Genomic DNA, 10544 nt, shown 5'->3' with positions numbered 1-10544 from the left:
GGTGTGTTTGGATTTTAAAGGTTTATGAGTAGTGTTATACACTGGTGTGTTTGGATTTTTAAAGGTTTATGAGTATTGTTATACACTGGTGTGTTTGGATTTTTAAAGGTTTATGAGTAGTGTTATACACTGGTGTGTTTGGATTTTTAAAGGTTTATGAGTAGTGTTATACACTGGTGTGTTTGGATTTTTAAAGGTTTATGAGTAGTGTTATACACTGGTGTGTTTGGATTTTTAAAGGTTTATGAGTAGTGTTATACACTGGTGTGTTTGGATTTTAAAGGTTTATGAGTAGTGTTATACACTGGTGTGTTTGGATTTTTAAAGGTTTATGAGTAGTGTTATACACTGGTGTGTTTGGATTTTAAAGGTTTATGAGTAGTGTTATACACTGGTGTGTTTGGATTTTTAAAGGTTTATGAGTAGTGTTATACACTGGTGTGTTTGGATTTTAAAGGTTTATGAGTATTGTTATACACTGGTGTGTTTGGATTTTTAAAGGTTTATGAGTATTGTTATACACTGGTGTGTTTGGATTTTTAAAGGTTTATGAGTAGTGTTATACACTGGTGTGTTTGGATTTTAAAGGTTTATGAGTAGTGTTATACACTGGTGTGTTTGGATTTTAAAGGTTTATGAGTAGTGTTATACACTGGTGTGTTTGGATTTTAAAGGTTTATGAGTAGTGTTATACACTGGTGTGTTTGGATTTTAAAGGTTTATGAGTATTGTTATACACTGGTGTGTTTGGATTTTTAAAGGTTTATGAGTAGTGTTATACACTGGTGTGTTTGGATTTTTAAAGGTTTATGAGTAGTGTTATACACTGGTGTGTTTGGATTTTTAAAGGTTTATGAGTAGTGTTATACACTGGTGTGTTTGGATTTTTAAAGGTTTATGAGTAGTGTTATACACTGGTGTGTTTGGATTTTAAAGGTTTATGAGTATTGTTATACACTGGTGTGTTTGGATTTTAAAGGTTTATGAGTATTGTTATACACTGGTGTGTTTGGATTTTTAAAGGTTTATGAGTAGTGTTATACACTGGTGTGTTTGGATTTTTAAAGGTTTATGAGTAGTGTTATACACTGGTGTGTTTGGATTTTAAAGGTTTATGAGTATTGTTATACACTGGTGTGTTTGGATTTTAAAGGTTTATGAGTAGTGTTATACACTGGTGTGTTTGGATTTTTAAAGGTTTATGAGTAGTGTTATACACTGGTGTGTTTGGATTTTTAAAGGTTTATGAGTAGTGTTATACACTGGTGTGTTTGGATTTTAAAGGTTTATGAGTAGTGTTATACACTGGTGTGTTTGGATTTTTAAAGGTTTATGAGTAGTGTTATACACTGGTGTGTTTGGATTTTTAAAGGTTTATGAGTAGTGTTATACACTGGTGTGTTTGGATTTTTAAAGGTTTATGAGTAGTGTTATACACTGGTGTGTTTGGATTTTAAAGGTTTATGAGTAGTGTTATACACTGGTGTGTTTGGATTTTTAAAGGTTTATGAGTAGTGTTATACACTGGTGTGTTTGGATTTTTAAAGGTTTATGAGTAGTGTTATACACTGGTGTGTTTGGATTTTAAAGGTTTATGAGTATTGTTATACACTGGTGTGTTTGGATTTTTAAAGGTTTATGAGTAGTGTTATACACTGGTGTGTTTGGATTTTTAAAGGTTTATGAGTAGTGTTATACACTGGTGTGTTTGGATTTTTAAAGGTTTATGAGTAGTGTTATACACTGGTGTGTTTGGATTTTAAAGGTTTATGAGTAGTGTTATACACTGGTGTGTTTGGATTTTTAAAGGTTTATGAGTATTGTTATACACTGGTGTGTTTGGATTTTTAAAGGTTTATGAGTAGTGTTATACACTGGTGTGTTTGGATTTTTAAAGGTTTATGAGTAGTGTTATACACTGGTGTGTTTGGATTTTAAAGGTTTATGAGTAGTGTTATACACTGGTGTGTTTGGATTTTAAAGGTTTATGAGTAGTGTTATACACTGGTGTGTTTGGATTTTTAAAGGTTTATGAGTAGTGTTATACACTGGTGTGTTTGGATTTTAAAGGTTTATGAGTAGTGTTATACACTGGTGTGTTTGGATTTTAAAGGTTTATGAGTATTGTTATACACTGGTGTGTTTGGATTTTTAAAGGTTTATGAGTATTGTTATACACTGGTGTGTTTGGATTTTTAAAGGTTTATGAGTATTGTTATACACTGGTGTGTTTGGATTTTTAAAGGTTTATGAGTAGTGTTATACACTGGTGTGTTTGGATTTTAAAGGTTTATGAGTAGTGTTATACACTGGTGTGTTTGGATTTTAAAGGTTTATGAGTAGTGTTATACACTGGTGTGTTTGGATTTTTAAAGGTTTATGAGTATTGTTATACACTGGTGTGTTTGGATTTTAAAGGTTTATGAGTAGTGTTATACACTGGTGTGTTTGGATTTTTAAAGGTTTATGAGTAGTGTTATACACTGGTGTGTTTGGATTTTTAAAGGTTTATGAGTAGTGTTATACACTGGTGTGTTTGGATTTTTAAAGGTTTATGAGTAGTGTTATACACTGGTGTGTTTGGATTTTAAAGGTTTATGAGTAGTGTTATACACTGGTGTGTTTGGATTTTAAAGGTTTATGAGTAGTGTTATACACTGGTGTGTTTGGATTTTTAAAGGTTTATGAGTAGTGTTATACACTGGTGTGTTTGGATTTTTAAAGGTTTATGAGTAGTGTTATACACTGGTGTGTTTGGATTTTAAAGGTTTATGAGTAGTGTTATACACTGGTGTGTTTGGATTTTTAAAGGTTTATGAGTAGTGTTATACACTGGTGTGTTTGGATTTTTAAAGGTTTATGAGTATTGTTATACACTGGTGTGTTTGGATTTTTAAAGGTTTATGAGTAGTGTTATACACTGGTGTGTTTGGATTTTTAAAGGTTTATGAGTAGTGTTATACACTGGTGTGTTTGGATTTTAAAGGTTTATGAGTAGTGTTATACACTGGTGTGTTTGGATTTTTAAAGGTTTATGAGTAGTGTTATACACTGGTGTGTTTGGATTTTTAAAGGTTTATGAGTAGTGTTATACACTGGTGTGTTTGGATTTTTTAAAGGTTTATGAGTAGTGTTATACACTGGTGTGTTTGGATTTTTAAAGGTTTATGAGTAGTGTTATACACTGGTGTGTTTGGATTTTTAAAGGTTTATGAGTAGTGTTATACACTGGTGTGTTTGGATTTTAAAGGTTTATGAGTATTGTTATACACTGGTGTGTTTGGATTTTAAAGGTTTATGAGTAGTGTTATACACTGGTGTGTTTGGATTTTTAAAGGTTTATGAGTAGTGTTATACACTGGTGTGTTTGGATTTTTAAAGGTTTATGAGTAGTGTTATACACTGGTGTGTTTGGATTTTAAAGGTTTATGAGTAGTGTTATACACTGGTGTGTTTGGATTTTAAAGGTTTATGAGTAGTGTTATACACTGGTGTGTTTGGATTTTTAAAGGTTTATGAGTAGTGTTATACACTGGTGTGTTTGGATTTTTAAAGGTTTATGAGTAGTGTTATACACTGGTGTGTTTGGATTTTTAAAGGTTTATGAGTAGTGTTATACACTGGTGTGTTTGGATTTTTAAAGGTTTATGAGTAGTGTTATACACTGGTGTGTTTGGATTTTTAAAGGTTTATGAGTATTGTTATACACTGGTGTGTTTGGATTTTTAAAGGTTTATGAGTAGTGTTATACACTGGTGTGTTTGGATTTTTAAAGGTTTATGAGTAGTGTTATACACTGGTGTGTTTGGATTTTTAAAGGTTTATGAGTAGTGTTATACACTGGTGTGTTTGGATTTTAAAGGTTTATGAGTAGTGTTATACACTGGTGTGTTTGGATTTTTAAAGGTTTATGAGTAGTGTTATACACTGGTGTGTTTGGATTTTTAAAGGTTTATGAGTAGTGTTATACACTGGTGTGTTTGGATTTTAAAGGTTTATGAGTAGTGTTATACACTGGTGTGTTTGGATTTTTAAAGGTTTATGAGTAGTGTTATACACTGGTGTGTTTGGATTTTTAAAGGTTTATGAGTATTGTTATACACTGGTGTGTTTGGATTTTTAAAGGTTTATGAGTATTGTTATACACTGGTGTGTTTGGATTTTTAAAGGTTTATGAGTATTGTTATACACTGGTGTGTTTGGATTTTAAAGGTTTATGAGTAGTGTTATACACTGGTGTGTTTGGATTTTTAAAGGTTTATGAGTAGTGTTATACACTGGTGTGTTTGGATTTTAAAGGTTTATGAGTAGTGTTATACACTGGTGTGTTTGGATTTTTAAAGGTTTATGAGTATTGTTATACACTGGTGTGTTTGGATTTTTAAAGGTTTATGAGTAGTGTTATACACTGGTGTGTTTGGATTTTAAAGGTTTATGAGTAGTGTTATACACTGGTGTGTTTGGATTTTTAAAGGTTTATGAGTAGTGTTATACACTGGTGTGTTTGGATTTTTAAAGGTTTATGAGTATTGTTATACACTGGTGTGTTTGGATTTTAAAGGTTTATGAGTAGTGTTATACACTGGTGTGTTTGGATTTTAAAGGTTTATGAGTAGTGTTATACACTGGTGTGTTTGGATTTTAAAGGTTTATGAGTAGTGTTATACACTGGTGTGTTTGGATTTTTAAAGGTTTATGAGTAGTGTTATACACTGGTGTGTTTGGATTTTTAAAGGTTTATGAGTAGTGTTATACACTGGTGTGTTTGGATTTTTAAAGGTTTATGAGTATTGTTATACACTGGTGTGTTTGGATTTTAAAGGTTTATGAGTATTGTTATACACTGGTGTGTTTGGATTTTAAAGGTTTATGAGTAGTGTTATACACTGGTGTGTTTGGATTTTAAAGGTTTATGAGTATTGTTATACACTGGTGTGTTTGGATTTTTAAAGGTTTATGAGTAGTGTTATACACTGGTGTGTTTGGATTTTAAAGGTTTATGAGTATTGTTATACACTGGTGTGTTTGGATTTTTAAAGGTTTATGAGTATTGTTATACACTGGTGTGTTTGGATTTTTAAAGGTTTATGAGTATTGTTATACACTGGTGTGTTTGGATTTTTAAAGGTTTATGAGTAGTGTTATACACTGGTGTGTTTGGATTTTAAAGGTTTATGAGTAGTGTTATACACTGGTGTGTTTGGATTTTTAAAGGTTTATGAGTATTGTTATACACTGGTGTGTTTGGATTTTTAAAGGTTTATGAGTAGTGTTATACACTGGTGTGTTTGGATTTTAAAGGTTTATGAGTAGTGTTATACACTGGTGTGTTTGGATTTTAAAGGTTTATGAGTAGTGTTATACACTGGTGTGTTTGGATTTTTAAAGGTTTATGAGTAGTGTTATACACTGGTGTGTTTGGATTTTTAAAGGTTTATGAGTATTGTTATACACTGGTGTGTTTGGATTTTAAAGGTTTATGAGTAGTGTTATACACTGGTGTGTTTGGATTTTAAAGGTTTATGAGTAGTGTTATACACTGGTGTGTTTGGATTTTTAAAGGTTTATGAGTAGTGTTATACACTGGTGTGTTTGGATTTTAAAGGTTTATGAGTAGTGTTATACACTGGTGTGTTTGGATTTTAAAGGTTTATGAGTAGTGTTATACACTGGTGTGTTTGGATTTTTAAAGGTTTATGAGTATTGTTATACACTGGTGTGTTTGGATTTTTAAAGGTTTATGAGTAGTGTTATACACTGGTGTGTTTGGATTTTTAAAGGTTTATGAGTAGTGTTATACACTGGTGTGTTTGGATTTTAAAGGTTTATGAGTAGTGTTATACACTGGTGTGTTTGGATTTTTAAAGGTTTATGAGTATTGTTATACACTGGTGTGTTTGGATTTTTAAAGGTTTATGAGTAGTGTTATACACTGGTGTGTTTGGATTTTTAAGGTTTATGAGTAGTGTTATACACTGGTGTGTTTGGATTTTTAAAGGTTTATGAGTAGTGTTATACACTGGTGTGTTTGGATTTTAAAGGTTTATGAGTAGTGTTATACACTGGTGTGTTTGGATTTTTAAAGGTTTATGAGTATTGTTATACACTGGTGTGTTTGGATTTTTAAAGGTTTATGAGTATTGTTATACACTGGTGTGTTTGGATTTTTAAAGGTTTATGAGTATTGTTATACACTGGTGTGTTTGGATTTTAAAGGTTTATGAGTAGTGTTATACACTGGTGTGTTTGGATTTTTAAAGGTTTATGAGTATTGTTATACACTGGTGTGTTTGGATTTTTAAAGGTTTATGAGTAGTGTTATACACTGGTGTGTTTGGATTTTAAAGGTTTATGAGTAGTGTTATACACTGGTGTGTTTGGATTTTTAAAGGTTTATGAGTAGTGTTATACACTGGTGTGTTTGGATTTTTAAAGGTTTATGAGTATTGTTATACACTGGTGTGTTTGGATTTTTAAAGGTTTATGAGTATTGTTATACACTGGTGTGTTTGGATTTTTAAAGGTTTATGAGTAGTGTTATACACTGGTGTGTTTGGATTTTAAAGGTTTATGAGTAGTGTTATACACTGGTGTGTTTGGATTTTTAAAGGTTTATGAGTATTGTTATACACTGGTGTGTTTGGATTTTTAAAGGTTTATGAGTAGTGTTATACACTGGTGTGTTTGGATTTTTAAAGGTTTATGAGTAGTGTTATACACTGGTGTGTTTGGATTTTTAAAGGTTTATGAGTAGTGTTATACACTGGTGTGTTTGGATTTTTAAAGGTTTATGAGTAGTGTTATACACTGGTGTGTTTGGATTTTTAAAGGTTTATGAGTATTGTTATACACTGGTGTGTTTGGATTTTAAAGGTTTATGAGTAGTGTTATACACTGGTGTGTTTGGATTTTAAAGGTTTATGAGTAGTGTTATACACTGGTGTGTTTGGATTTTTAAAGGTTTATGAGTATTGTTATACACTGGTGTGTTTGGATTTTTAAAGGTTTATGAGTATTGTTATACACTGGTGTGTTTGGATTTTTAAAGGTTTATGAGTAGTGTTATACACTGGTGTGTTTGGATTTTTAAAGGTTTATGAGTAGTGTTATACACTGGTGTGTTTGGATTTTTAAAGGTTTATGAGTAGTGTTATACACTGGTGTGTTTGGATTTTAAAGGTTTATGAGTAGTGTTATACACTGGTGTGTTTGGATTTTAAAGGTTTATGAGTATTGTTATACACTGGTGTGTTTGGATTTTTAAAGGTTTATGAGTAGTGTTATACACTGGTGTGTTTGGATTTTTAAAGGTTTATGAGTAGTGTTATACACTGGTGTGTTTGGATTTTTAAAGGTTTATGAGTAGTGTTATACACTGGTGTGTTTGGATTTTTAAGGTTTATGAGTATTGTTATACACTGGTGTGTTTGGATTTTTAAAGGTTTATGAGTAGTGTTATACACTGGTGTGTTTGGATTTTAAAGGTTTATGAGTAGTGTTATACACTGGTGTGTTTGGATTTTTAAGGTTTATGAGTAGTGTTATACACTGGTGTGTTTGGATTTTTAAAGGTTTATGAGTAGTGTTATACACTGGTGTGTTTGGATTTTAAAGGTTTATGAGTAGTGTTATACACTGGTGTGTTTGGATTTTTAAAGGTTTATGAGTAGTGTTATACACTGGTGTGTTTGGATTTTTAAAGGTTTATGAGTAGTGTTATACACTGGTGTGTTTGGATTTTTAAAGGTTTATGAGTAGTGTTATACACTGGTGTGTTTGGATTTTTAAAGGTTTATGAGTAGTGTTATACACTGGTGTGTTTGGATTTTTAAAGGTTTATGAGTAGTGTTATACACTGGTGTGTTTGGATTTTTAAAGGTTTATGAGTATTGTTATACACTGGTGTGTTTGGATTTTTAAAGGTTTATGAGTATTGTTATACACTGGTGTGTTTGGATTTTAAAGGTTTATGAGTAGTGTTATACACTGGTGTGTTTGGATTTTTAAAGGTTTATGAGTAGTGTTATACACTGGTGTGTTTGGATTTTAAAGGTTTATGAGTAGTGTTATACACTGGTGTGTTTGGATTTTTAAAGGTTTATGAGTATTGTTATACACTGGTGTGTTTGGATTTTTAAAGGTTTATGAGTAGTGTTATACACTGGTGTGTTTGGATTTTTAAAGGTTTATGAGTAGTGTTATACACTGGTGTGTTTGGATTTTTAAAGGTTTATGAGTAGTGTTATACACTGGTGTGTTTGGATTTTTAAAGGTTTATGAGTAGTGTTATACACTGGTGTGTTTGGATTTTTAAAGGTTTATGAGTAGTGTTATACACTGGTGTGTTTGGATTTTAAAGGTTTATGAGTAGTGTTATACACTGGTGTGTTTGGATTTTTAAAGGTTTATGAGTAGTGTTATACACTGGTGTGTTTGGATTTTTAAAGGTTTATGAGTAGTGTTATACACTGGTGTGTTTGGATTTTTAAAGGTTTATGAGTAGTGTTATACACTGGTGTGTTTGGATTTTAAAGGTTTATGAGTATTGTTATACACTGGTGTGTTTGGATTTTTAAAGGTTTATGAGTAGTGTTATACACTGGTGTGTTTGGATTTTTAAAGGTTTATGAGTAGTGTTATACACTGGTGTGTTTGGATTTTTAAAGGTTTATGAGTAGTGTTATACACTGGTGTGTTTGGATTTTAAAGGTTTATGAGTAGTGTTATACACTGGTGTGTTTGGATTTTTAAAGGTTTATGAGTATTGTTATACACTGGTGTGTTTGGATTTTAAAGGTTTATGAGTATTGTTATACACTGGTGTGTTTGGATTTTAAAGGTTTATGAGTATTGTTATACACTGGTGTGTTTGGATTTTTAAAGGTTTATGAGTAGTGTTATACACTGGTGTGTTTGGATTTTTAAAGGTTTATGAGTAGTGTTATACACTGGTGTGTTTGGATTTTTAAAGGTTTATGAGTATTGTTATACACTGGTGTGTTTGGATTTTTAAAGGTTTATGAGTAGTGTTATACACTGGTGTGTTTGGATTTTAAAGGTTTATGAGTAGTGTTATACACTGGTGTGTTTGGATTTTTAAAGGTTTATGAGTAGTGTTATACACTGGTGTGTTTGGATTTTTAAAGGTTTATGAGTAGTGTTATACACTGGTGTGTTTGGATTTTTAAAGGTTTATGAGTATTGTTATACACTGGTGTGTTTGGATTTTAAAGGTTTATGAGTAGTGTTATACACTGGTGTGTTTGGATTTTTAAAGGTTTATGAGTAGTGTTATACACTGGTGTGTTTGGATTTTAAAGGTTTATGAGTATTGTTATACACTGGTGTGTTTGGATTTTTAAAGGTTTATGAGTATTGTTATACACTGGTGTGTTTGGATTTTAAAGGTTTATGAGTATTGTTATACACTGGTGTGTTTGGATTTTTAAAGGTTTATGAGTAGTGTTATACACTGGTGTGTTTGGATTTTTAAAGGTTTATGAGTAGTGTTATACACTGGTGTGTTTGGATTTTTAAAGGTTTATGAGTATTGTTATACACTGGTGTGTTTGGATTTTTAAAGGTTTATGAGTATTGTTATACACTGGTGTGTTTGGATTTTAAAGGTTTATGAGTAGTGTTATACACTGGTGTGTTTGGATTTTTAAAGGTTTATGAGTAGTGTTATACACTGGTGTGTTTGGATTTTTAAAGGTTTATGAGTAGTGTTATACACTGGTGTGTTTGGATTTTTAAAGGTTTATGAGTATTGTTATACACTGGTGTGTTTGGATTTTTAAAGGTTTATGAGTAGTGTTATACACTGGTGTGTTTGGATTTTTAAAGGTTTATGAGTAGTGTTATACACTGGTGTGTTTGGATTTTTTAAGGTTTATGAGTAGTGTTATACACTGGTGTGTTTGGATTTTTAAAGGTTTATGAGTATTGTTATACACTGGTGTGTTTGGATTTTAAAGGTTTATGAGTAGTGTTATACACTGGTGTGTTTGGATTTTAAAGGTTTATGAGTAGTGTTATACACTGGTGTGTTTGGATTTTTAAAGGTTTATGAGTAGTGTTATACACTGGTGTGTTTGGATTTTAAAGGTTTATGAGTAGTGTTATACACTGGTGTGTTTGGATTTTAAAGGTTTATGAGTATTGTTATACACTGGTGTGTTTGGATTTTTAAAGGTTTATGAGTAGTGTTATACACTGGTGTGTTTGGATTTTTAAAGGTTTATGAGTATTGTTATACACTGGTGTGTTTGGATTTTTAAAGGTTTATGAGTAGTGTTATACACTGGTGTGTTTGGATTTTAAAGGTTTATGAGTAGTGTTATACACTGGTGTGTTTGGATTTTTAAAGGTTTATGAGTAGTGTTATACACTGGTGTGTTTGGATTTTTAAGGTTTATGAGTAGTGTTATACACTGGTGTGTTTGGATTTTTAAAGGTTTATGAGTAGTGTTATACACTGGTGTGTTTGGATTTTAAAGGTTTATGAGTAGTGTTATACACTGGTGTGTTTGGATTTTAAAGGT

Source organism: Tachypleus tridentatus, unplaced genomic scaffold (assembly GCF_004210375.1).
Source record: "Tachypleus tridentatus isolate NWPU-2018 unplaced genomic scaffold, ASM421037v1 Hic_cluster_2, whole genome shotgun sequence".
Lineage (NCBI taxonomy): Eukaryota > Metazoa > Arthropoda > Merostomata > Xiphosura > Limulidae > Tachypleus > Tachypleus tridentatus.
Note: the sequence above shows the minus strand (reverse complement) of the source record.